This window comes from Amphibalanus amphitrite, unplaced genomic scaffold, assembly GCF_019059575.1.
Source record: "Amphibalanus amphitrite isolate SeventyFive unplaced genomic scaffold, NRLGWU_Aamphi_draft 000010F_arrow, whole genome shotgun sequence".
NCBI lineage: Eukaryota > Metazoa > Arthropoda > Thecostraca > Balanomorpha > Balanidae > Amphibalanus > Amphibalanus amphitrite.
In genome coordinates, this window is record NW_024881506.1 from 687,201 (window position 1) to 698,936 (window position 11,736).

Sequence of the window (11,736 nt, forward strand, 5' to 3'; positions counted from 1 at the left end):
CAGATAACCCTGTTGACAGGATGTGCCCCGTGACAGAATCTGCCCCACTCCCCTACCTGGTGCGGGGGGTTGGGGGTTCTACACCATGCGTATTGCAGTCATATCGCTGAATCCCGCTCGCCCCCTAAGCTGCATCCCACCAGCCATCCGTAGGCCTTGATCTGTAGGTAGTGGTTGGCAAGGCCCTATATACAAGGTTGCACGGACTTATTTCTACTAAACCTACCAGAATATAGTTTCACGGTTAATTTTTAAATAATTATTCAATCAAAATTTATTTATTAATATCTCGTTATCATTTATATAAAGCAATTTTATAAATCAACTTTCAATTTGCAAAAAACAAAAAAAACAAAAGCAGATCACCAGTTTTTTTCAGAAAGTCGGCAATGTATCTGTGGGTAACCATACATGTATTTCATCTGCCGGTGAAAGTACCAGAGACGTAGAAAGTTGTCAACTTTCTGAATCTGGGATTGATGCCTTATCTTTACCTCCATTAGAATCGCCACAGACAAGAGAGCGGATGTTTGACGTTAGTGAAAGTGCTGAACATTTGGAAGTTTTCTCACCATCAGATGATGAGCAAAATAGGCAAATTCTTAGCGATCTGTTTGATAGCTCTGAATGCATAGAGTACTTGTATGCCTCTACTGATGAGTATACTTCTACTGACGAATTTCAACCCGCTATTCACTCTCCTACCGCATTGACGTCAGTTTGTCTCAGACAAACGATAGGTCGTCGAATGGTTCGACACCAACGCAAACTATATCAACAACGTGCCTCTTTCCTCTCCCCGCTGAACCAAAGGGATACGTAAACGAGGGCAACGATTGTTATATGATTGTTCACGGTTCGTCGGAAGGTCATCTCAGGCTAAAAAAAAGTCCACCTACACGGCCTGAACTACCGCACCATCCGGGCGGCCGTGGAGGAGACAGCCATGGCGGGGACGCTGTTGAGCACCGGCCGCCCCCCCTGCCCCGGAGTTTGTGGTCCACCCTCGGGGCGTGGTGTCGGCGGGGGGGGGGGGGGGGGTGCCGGTGCTGCCACGGCGGCCAGAGCCAGGCTCAGCCGCAGGAGGACCGAAGCGGCCCCCGGCAGCGTGTGACATACCCGTGACTCGTCATCGTGAGCGCAGAGCGGGTGTAGCGGGTAAAATATGTGATTAGGGATGTGATTCAACCTGTGATTCAACCTGTGATTTGAGCATTGATCTTACCTGTGTGACAATTTTTATAACCGCGAACCTAAGAATCTCTACTGGCTGTGTTAGATATGACTGTTCAAGGTAGTTATAGGAATGTTCAAGGTAGTTTGTGTGCTACCATTCACTTGTGCTGTGCATGTTGTCACTGCTGGGATGGGAAAGTACAAATCGAAAAGATATTATTTAATCAGTTACGAGGGACTTTTTTACGTTGGAGTTTTAGGAGACTGATTCATAACTGAAACGGCTGTCAATGGTTTGAGGCCGGGAGTACCGGCAAACAGGTGGGTTTATGTCGGCGCGAGCGATGACCGTTACGGGGCCTTGCCGAGGACTACCGTCTCCGACGATAACGTCTGCTTGAAGTGATCATAGTGCTTGCAACGATTGTTATGCTGCGGGGAATATGGGGAACATCTGCTCGTTGGTGTTGGCCGTTGTGTGATCACAAGGTCTATGGCTGGCCTACCGACAGTTCGGACGAGAATGCGGTTCAGTTCAGATGCCGGAATCCAGATGCAGCTCTCAAGACTTGCTCACAAAAAAAAAACGTAGCGCAAATGTACGCCAGCAAAAGTGCATCATAGGGCAAATATGTCGTGTCGTTACTGTCGTACTACTGCTCAAAAGGTGTCAAATGCGTACGGTCAAAGGCAGGGGGTACGCTCCGGCTTTTTAGCATTACAAAAAAGTGTGACAGACGTTTGTGGTGGATTGTCGACAATTTCTGTTCAGGTGGTGTTTTCGCAAGCAGCATTGATAGATGAGCGAGAATTGACCAATCAGCGCTCGGCAATGCCAGACGCTGATTGGTTCGAAGCTCGTGACGAAATTGTGGGGGACTGCAGTTGAGACACCAATGCTTCCTGCTTGTTATGAGTGTGCTGTCTTCGTAGTTGGGTCAGTTTTCGCAGTATTTTGATCAGTTTCGAGCTGTTTTGACTCCAGATTCATTCTAAATCGACTGATGAATCATTTGAACCTAATAACTATGTGTTTTTAGCATAAGTGTGCATAAAGAGAGTGACCAAAGTTAGAGGCCATGCTGCTTACTGCTGCTATGGCCGTGTGCTAAGACGATTTAAGGGTGTAATTTCGCTTGTTTTCAGTGGATTTGCTAAGGATGTAACGTTAATCGATTTCTTAATTATCTCAGATCAACAACTCTTTGTAGTGTCGCATTGGTATCTGCTTTTTTCATGATTAAAACATCCAACTTCAGTGTGCCTTTGACATTGAAATTTTTACAACTCACTGCTGAACTTCTAATATGGTTGCGGTTTTTGTTACTTTAAAACGCATAGATACTTAAATGTTTGTTTTACTTTGCTTTTATTTTCCAGATAATGCAGAACCTTGTGAGTGCCTGACCAGTTCAAGATGCCTTATTGTGCTGTTTGGGGGTGCAGCAATGACACCCATAAAAGGGCTCAAGAGGATGTTCTTTCATTTCACCGTTTCCCAAAAGATGACTCTGTGAGGAAGATTTGGGTTCACAAGTGTGGAGGGAAGGACAAGTTCAACCCAGACAATGCCAGCGTTTGCTCGGACCACTTTGAGCCGTCAGATTTCAATAAATTCCAACAGTTTTCATTTGAGCAGTCCCTTGTCTCCAAGACAAGGCGATTGAATAAAGGTGCTATTCCATCATTGAAGCTCCCAGGATCTAGCACAGGGTAAGTAATTCTATTTGTTATATTTTGCATACACTTATAGTTAATAAATAGGCATGTGACAATGTCCCACATACTGCATGCTTACCTACCTTGCCAAAAGCTTTATAAACCACCTGGCCAAGCACCTGGCCTAGCATGTAGGATAATAGGCGAGGTTTGTTTATCAACATGTTATGTTTTATCTGCAAAAGCTTATTCACCGGTCAAGAACACCTATTAACAAGACGCACTCTTTTTCAATTTTAGACGTGCCAGCGATACCAGAAGTGAGCGACTTCAAAGAAGAGAAGCGAAAGGTGTCCTACATGATTCAGTAATAGGGTCCACCTATTGTCGATTAGGGGCTCGAAGGTCAGTGAGCGGCCGGCAGCAGGCACGAGGAAGGAGGGGAGGGGCAGGGGGGGGGGGGGGGGGCGCGAAGACGGTAGAGACGTGTGTCTGTGGAAGAGGAGAGGGGAAACACGACCCGAGGCAGAGGGGAGGAGGCTGACCCGAGATAAGGCACGCGCAGTAAACAGAGGGAGGAAGGGGTGGTGGGACAGGACCGGGGAAGAAGCAAACACCACGTGGTCGAACAGTCCGAGACGCGCGCTCAGAGGCGACGGACGGTGCATGACGAGTGGGGATTGAGTGACAGGCTGCGAAAAATGAGCGAGCAGGATAAGTGAGAAACGAGAGACGACAGTGAGTGTGGCGCGACGGAGTACCTGGTCCGCAGCGCAGAGGCACATACATAAGGGGACTGTCATGGCCGGTAAGTCAAGTAACGTGCTAGCAACAGTAGAGATCAGGACGCCCGCCCGACAGTTTAAATTGTTACAATACATGACACATGTAGACATGACGATGTGCGCGACTCGGCTCATGAGACAAGTAGCATCCTTTTTTGTTTGCGCGTGCAATCGTACATGCTCGAATACACGACACATAACAGTCGCTCCAGTCTGATTACAATCTGTAATTCGGACTCGACTGGCATGAGAAAGTATAAAGCCGCTCCAGTCTGTCTGGGCTTGAACGCCTCACCGACTCGGCTAATCGCATACCGAATACACGACAACGTAACAGTCGCTCCAGTCTGATTACAATCTGTAATTCGGACTCGACTGGCATGAGAAAGTATAAAGCCGCTCCAGTCTGTCTGGGCTTGAACGCTCACCGACTCGGCTAATAGCATACCGAATACACGACAACGTAACAGTCGCTCCAGTTTGATTACAATCTGTAATTCGGACTCGACTGGCATGAGAAAGTATAAAGCCGCTCCAGTCTGTCTGGGCTTGAACGCTCACCGACTCGGCTAATCGCATACCGAATACACGACAACGTAACAGTCGCTCCAGTCTGATTACAATATGTAATTCGGACTCGACTGGCATGAGAAAGTATAAAGCCGCTCCAGTCTGTCTGGGCTTGAACGCTCACCGACTCGGCTAATCGCATACCGAATACACGACAACGTAACAGTCGCTCCAGTCTGATTACAATCTGTAATTCGGACTCGACTGGCATGAGAAAGTATAAAGCCGCTCCAGTCTGTCTGGGCTTGAACGCTCACCGACTCGGCTAATAGCATACCGAATACACGACAACGTAACAGTCGCTCCAGTTTGATTACAATCTGTAATTCGGACTCGACTGGCATGAGAAAGTATAAAGCCGCTCCAGTCTGTCTGGGCTTGAACGCTCACCGACTCGGCTAATCGCATACCGAATACACGACAACGTAACAGTCGCTCCAGTCTGATTACAATATGTAATTCGGACTCGACTGGCATGAGAAAGTATAAAGCCGCTCCAGTCTGTCTGGGCTTGAACGCTCACCGACTCGGCTAATCGCATACCGAATACACGACAACGTAACAGTCGCTCCAGTCTGATTACAATCTGTAATTCGGACTCGACTGGCATGAGAAAGTATAAAGCCGCTCCAGTCTGTCTGGGCTTGAACGCTCACCGACTCGGCTAATCGCATACCGAATACACGACAACGTAACAGTCGCTCCAGTCTGATTACAATCTGCAATTCGGACTCGACTGGCATGAGAAAGTATAAAGCCGCCCCAGTCTGTCTGGGCTTGAACGCCTCACCGACTCGGCTAATCGCGTACCAGCCGCTCCAGTCGGAGTAAGAACCACATTCCGACTCGGCAATTGCATACATAACAGCCGCTCCAGTCCAGGTGTGAATATCTCACCGACTCGGCTTATGTGATATTAATACCGTACCAGCCGCTCCCGTCGAATTACGTAACTAATACCGACTCGGCTCATGAGACCAGTAGGAGTCGTGCATACATAGCAGCCGCTCCAGTCCAGGTGTGAATATCTCACCGACTCGGCTTATGTGATATTTATACCGTACCAGCCGCTCCCGTCGGATTATGTAACTAATACCGACTCGGCTCATGAGACCAGTAACACTTTTTTTGTTTTTTGCGCGTACATTTGTACCTACATGCTCGAATACCACGACAACGTAACAGTCGCTCCAGTCTGATTACAATCTGTAATTCGGACTCGACTGGCATGAGAAAGAAAAAAGCCGCTCCAGTTTGGGCTTGAATGCCTTATCGACTCGGCTAATCGCAGTACCAGCCGCTCCAGTCGGAGTGAGAACTACAGCCCGACTCGGCAATTGCATACATAGCAGCCGCTCCAGTCCAGGTGTGAATATCTCACTGACTCGGCTTATGTGACATTAATACCGTAACAGCCGCTCCCGTCGGATTATGTAAATAATACCGACTCGGCTCATGAGAACAGTAGCATCTTTGTTGTTTTTTTTTGCGCGTGCATTTGTACCTACATGCTCGAATAACATGACAACGTAACAGTCGCTCCAGTCTGATTACAATCTGTAATTCGGATCGACTGGCACGAGAAAGTATAAAGCCGCTCCAGTCTGGGCTTGAATGCCTTATCGACTCGGCTAATCGCAGTACCAGCCGCTCCAGTCGGAGTGAGAACCACATCCCGACTCGGCTATTGCATACCTACATAGCAGCCGCTCCAGTCCAGGTGTGAATATCTCACCGACTCGGCTTATGTGATATTAATACCGTAACAGCCGCTCCCGTCGGATTATGTAACTAATACCGACTCGGCTCATGAGAACAGTAGCATCTTTTTTGTTTTTGCGCGTGCACTCGCACATGCTCGAATACCACGACAACGTAACAGTCGCTCCAGTCTGATTACAATCTGTAATTCGGACTCGACTGGCATGAGAAAGTATAAAGCCGCTCCAGTCTGGGCTTGAACGCCTTATCGACTCGGCTAATCGCAGTACCAGCCGCTCCAGTCGGAGTGAGAACCACATCCCGACTCGGCAATTGCATACATAACAGCCGCTCCAGTCCAGGTGTGAATATCTCACCGACTCGGCTTATGTGATATTTATACCGTACCAGCCGCTCCAGTCGGATTACGTAACTGATACCGACTCGGCTCATGAGACCAGTAGCATCTTTTTTTGTTTGTGCGCGTGCACTCGTACATGCTCGAATACCACGACAACGTAACAGTCGCTCCAGTCTGATTACAAACTGTAATCTAGACTCGGCTGGCATGAGAACGTAAGCCGCTCCAGTCTGGGCTTGAACACCTTATAGACTCGGCTAATCGCAGTACCAGACGCTCCAGTCGGAGTAAGAACCACATCCCGACTCGGCAATTGCATACATAGCAGCCGCTCCAGTCCAGGTGTGAACATCTCACCGACTCGGCTTATGTGATACAGTGCATTTGCGTGCGAACATCATACGTACGAGAATGGTATAACAACGTAACAGCAGATGTAATCTGATCATCTAAGTCATACAGACTCGGTCGGCAGGACCTCGGCATGAACGTTATACCGACTCGGCTAATCGCAGTACCAGCCGACCCAGTCTACGTATAAACCATACCGCCACGGCAAGGAACGTCAACAGCAGCCGCTCCTGTCTAGGTGTGCCTACTTCACCGACTCGGCTAATGAGATACGCCAGGTACCGGGCTAACCGCGCATATGATCCTCGGGGCGGCTACGGCACCGCGTCATATTCGCCGTTTTTCACGACCGACATCTGGTCCATTTGGTGCACATCTGGTGCAGGTTGGGTGCAGATTTGGTCAGTTAGTGTCCGTGTGGATCTTAGAAGCTATCAGCTGGGGCTGCAATAATTGTTGCTATGCCTGCTTTGTCATTTGTCATATGTCAGAGAGTATCACCGATTAACTCACTGAAGTAACCTCATGAGAAAGATTTTGCTGTAAAGAGATTGGGTACAAATTTGGTCCTATACTCGCCGGATAGCCCGTCGTGAAACGGTCAACGGTGATTCGCTGCAGGCGGCGGCCTGTGTGGGGGAGAGGGGCACAGCTGCGTGAAACAGGGCACCGGCAATTAGACCGGGCGAGTGGGCACCATGGGGAGAGGGTCCAGCTGCGTGAAACAGAGCGTCGGGAAGTCAACCGAAGCGGATATGTCAACAGGCGCTGAGCGGGCCCATGGCCCCATTAGCCGGGTCCGATGACCCGTGGACGTCGACAAACGAGGGTGTCGGGGACGGGAGGGTGGGGGCCGTGCTCGCTGCTGGCCAAAAGCTGATACGGAAATTGCGTCAATATGGTAAGATGACACGGAATACAATCTGATGACAGCCTCAACAAGGTTTGGCACGATGACTTGGGAAGGTCTGTGACGATGCCTTGGGTCGTCAAGACCCAAGGCAACGCGATATGGTACGGTGACCTTGGCTGAGGTCTTATATCACGAATCTACAAAGGTCTGATGATGACTTGGAACGGTCTAAGACGATTATCTTGGATGGATCTGATACGATGATCTGGGCTAAGGCCCTCTATCACGACTTTCACAAGGTCTGCCCAGATTGCATGGGAAAGGTTTGTGACGACGATTTTGGCTAACTATTACACAATATCCAGAACGCGGTATTATATTCTGACCTGGGTTGATCCGACACACTGATCTGAGATATTGTCTTATATTACGACCACCACAAAGGTCTCGCACCGTGCCCTGTGAATAGTTCTGATTAGATGACTTTGTTGACTTGTGCTACAATTCCTGGACAAGTTCCATTACGGGATCTGAGGTAACTACGGTCAATGACCAAGGCTATTGTCTGATGACGACCTTCATTAAGGTCTGATATGATGACCAAGAAAAGATCTGCGATGATGACTATGGTAAAGCATTATTATTATACAATCACCTGGGCAAAGGTCCAATAAGATGGCCTGGCATCGATCCCACACGATGACCTGGGGTAAAATCGTTATACCTATGACTATGACGGCCGACATTCGGAGTCTAAACGGTTCTTCGTTTCAGTGTGACAAAACACCCTAGACCAAGTCTGACACATGATCAGAGTTCAATATGATCCGCTGACCTGGACTGAGGCATGACATGACGACTGACGACCTCCACAAGGTCTCACATGAATCATGATGACCTGAGAAAAGTCTGCGATGATGTCTTTGGTAAGGTATATTATTACACAATCGACTGTTCACAGGTCTCCTACGATGATCTGGGGAAGATCTGATATGGATAGGATGACCTATCCATATAAGATATGATGGATATGATATGGATCTGATATGATGAATATGATGGATATGATGTGGATCTGATATGGATATGGATATGATATGATTTTAGAGCTTGACATCGATAATGTAGTACTGCCTAAATCTGGTTCTGCGATCAATGGCGTTGCTCAGAGAGTATTCTCAAAATGTGTCGTCTGTTTTGAATAGGGGACATTAGCCCGAAAACTGGTCTCCGAGACCGAATATGGAGAAACTGTTTTCTCAGTGCTGTAAAGCGATGGGCCAGCCGAGACGGGGCAGGACGGACGGGGGGGGGGGACTGCGCGGCCATGGGCCAGCCGGCGCGGCGGGGGAGGGGTGTCTGTGGCTCACATGTCTAGTTGCAGGTGTCATGGATTGGATTCGAGCCAGCGCCGGCCGGAGCGAGGCGGGCTAGCAGTGAGTGTCCTCCGTCAGGTGAGAAACGACGGGTGTATGACGATTGCCCATATATCTGCCCACTTTTGTATTGTACATTCTGCTCCGTTGGCGTGTTTGGCGTCTTGTTATCGATCATGATATGAACGATAACACGATTTGGGTGCAGACGGCCAACAACAGCCAACTCTGTGTAACAGATCGGAGGAGCGAACGGTATGAGAAGCCCTAATCAGTAATAGGGTCCACCTATTGTCGATTAGGGGCTCGAAGGTCAGTGAGCGGCCGGCAGCAGGCACGAGGAAGGAGGGGAGGGGCAGGGGGGGGGGGGGCGCGAAGACGGTAGAGACGTGTGTCTGTGGAAGAGGAGAGGGGAAACACGACCCGAGGCAGAGGGGAGGAGGCTGACCCGAGATAAGGCACGCGCAGTAAACAGAGGGAGGAAGGGGTGGTGGGACAGGACCGGGGAAGAAGCAAACACCACGTGGTCGAACAGTCCGAGACGCGCGCTCAGAGGCGACGGACGGTGCATGACGAGTGGGGATTGAGTGACAGGCTGCGAAAAATGACCCCACCCCCCCCCCCCCCGGCCCCTCACTACAACCTTCAGTCCTTAACACCATCGAGACACTCGTCGTCGGCCCGTCTTGTTATCGATCATGATATGAACGATAACACGATTTGGGTGCAGACGGGATGTAAGTTGACCAGTGGGCAGTGAGCACCTACCAAAGTATGAATGTACAGACTGTTCTATATTTACAAATTAATGGTATCGTGGTTTATATGGTGAGATCATGCTTTTGTGATGTAGGTATGTATGCAGTATGCGCCTGTGTGTGAGTAATCATGAGTGATCCACTAACCAAATGGCAGCTGGTGCCAGCTCAGCTGCCACTCACCGAATCTGAGTAGGATGTTTTGCATTTAGGAACTGACGTCAGTCAGGTATATTTCTATCCAACAAAATGTGTTTGGTAATTTACAGGGCTCACAGCTATAGCAGTTGTCATCTTTTCTCTCCCTCCCTCCCTGCCTCCCTCCCTCGACCCTCTTTCTTTCTTTCTTTCTTTCTTTCTCTCTCTCTCTCTCTCTCTCTCTCTCTCTCTCTCTCTCTCTCTCTCTCTCTCTCTCTCTCTCTCTCTCTCTCTCTCTCTCTCTCTCTCTCTCTCTCCCCCTCTCCTCCCTTTTTGCCCTTGCTCTTAATCATCTTACTATTGTTTGCTCCTGCTCACTGCTTCATTAGTCACGCCCCTCAAAAATTTTAAACAGGATTTTGCTGCCTACTCTGCATTAGAATTGGGTATTGATTTTATTGCAGTACTGATACTAAAATTGTGGTTGATTGTCACAGGTCGAAAGAGTCTTCCCCAGTGGAGGGCCTGACCGGCGCCGGCCCACCGCTTGAGGGCCTGACCGGCGCCGGCCCACCGCTGGAGGGCCTGACCGGCGCCGGCCCACCGCTGGAGGGCCTGACCGGCGCCGCCCCACCGCTGGAGGGCCTGACCGGCGCCGGCCCACCGCTTGAGGGCCTGACCGGCGCCGGCCCACCGCTGGAGGGCCTGACCGGCGCCGGCCCACCGCTGGAGGGCCTGACCGGCGCCGACCCACCGCTGGAGGGCCTGACCGGCGCCGGCCCACCGCTGGAGGGCCTGACCGGCGCCGGCCCACCGCTGGAGGGCCTGACCGGCGCCGCCCCACCGCTGGAGGGCCTGACCGGCGCCGCCCCACCGCTGGAGGGCCTGACCGGCGCCGGCCCATCGCTGGAGGGCCTGACCGGCGCCGGCCCACCGCTGGAGGGCCTGACCGGCGCCGGCCCACCGCTGGAGGGCCTGACCGGCGCCGGCCCACCGCTGGAGGGCCTGACCGGCGCCGGCCCACCGCTGGAGGGCCTGACCGGCGCCGGCCCACCGCTGGAGGGCCTGACCGGCGCCGGCCCACCGCTGGAGGGCCTGACCGGCGCCGCCCCACCGCTGGAGGGCCTGACCGGCGCCGGTCCACCGCTGGAGGGCCTGACCGGCGCCGCCCCACCGCTGGAGGGCCTGACCGGCGCCGGCCCACCGCTGGAGGGCCTGACCGGCGCCGCCCCACCGCTGGAGGGCCTGACCGGCGCCGGCCCACCGCTGGAGGGCCTGACCGGCGCCGCCCCACCGCTGGAGGGCCTGACCGGCGCCGCCCCACCGCTGGAGGGCCTGACCGGCGCCGGCCCACCGCTGGAGGGCCTGACCGGCGCCGCCCCACCGCTGGAGGGCCTGACCGGCGCCGCCCCACCGCTGGAGGGCCTGACCGGCGCCGCCCCACCGCTTGAGGGCCTGACCGGCGCCGCCCCACCGCTGGAGGGCCTGACCGGCGCCGACCCACCGCTGGAGGGCCTGACCGGCGCCGCCCCACCGCTGGAGGGCCTGACCGGCGCCGGCCCACCGCTGGAGGGCCTGACCGGCGCCGGCCCACCGCTGGAGGGCCTGACCGGCGCCGACCCACCGCTGGAGGGCCTGACCGGCGCCGGCCCACCGCTGGAGGGCCTGACCGGCGCCGGCCCACCGCTGGAGGGCCTGACCGGCGCCGGCCCACCGCTGGAGGGCCTGACCGGCGCCGACCCACCGCTGGAGGGCCTGACCGGCGCTGGCCCACCGCTGGAGGGCCTGACCGGCGCCGGCCCACCGCTGGAGGGCCTGACCGGCGCCGGCCCATCGCTGGCGGGCCTGACCGGCGCCGGCCCACCGCTGGAGGGCCTGACCGGCGCCGGCCCATCGCTGGCGGGCCTGACCGGCGCCGGCCCACCGCTGGAGGGCCTGACCGGCGCCGGCCCACCGCTGGAGGGCCTGACCGGCGCCGGCCCACCGCTGGAGGGCCGGAGTAGGATGG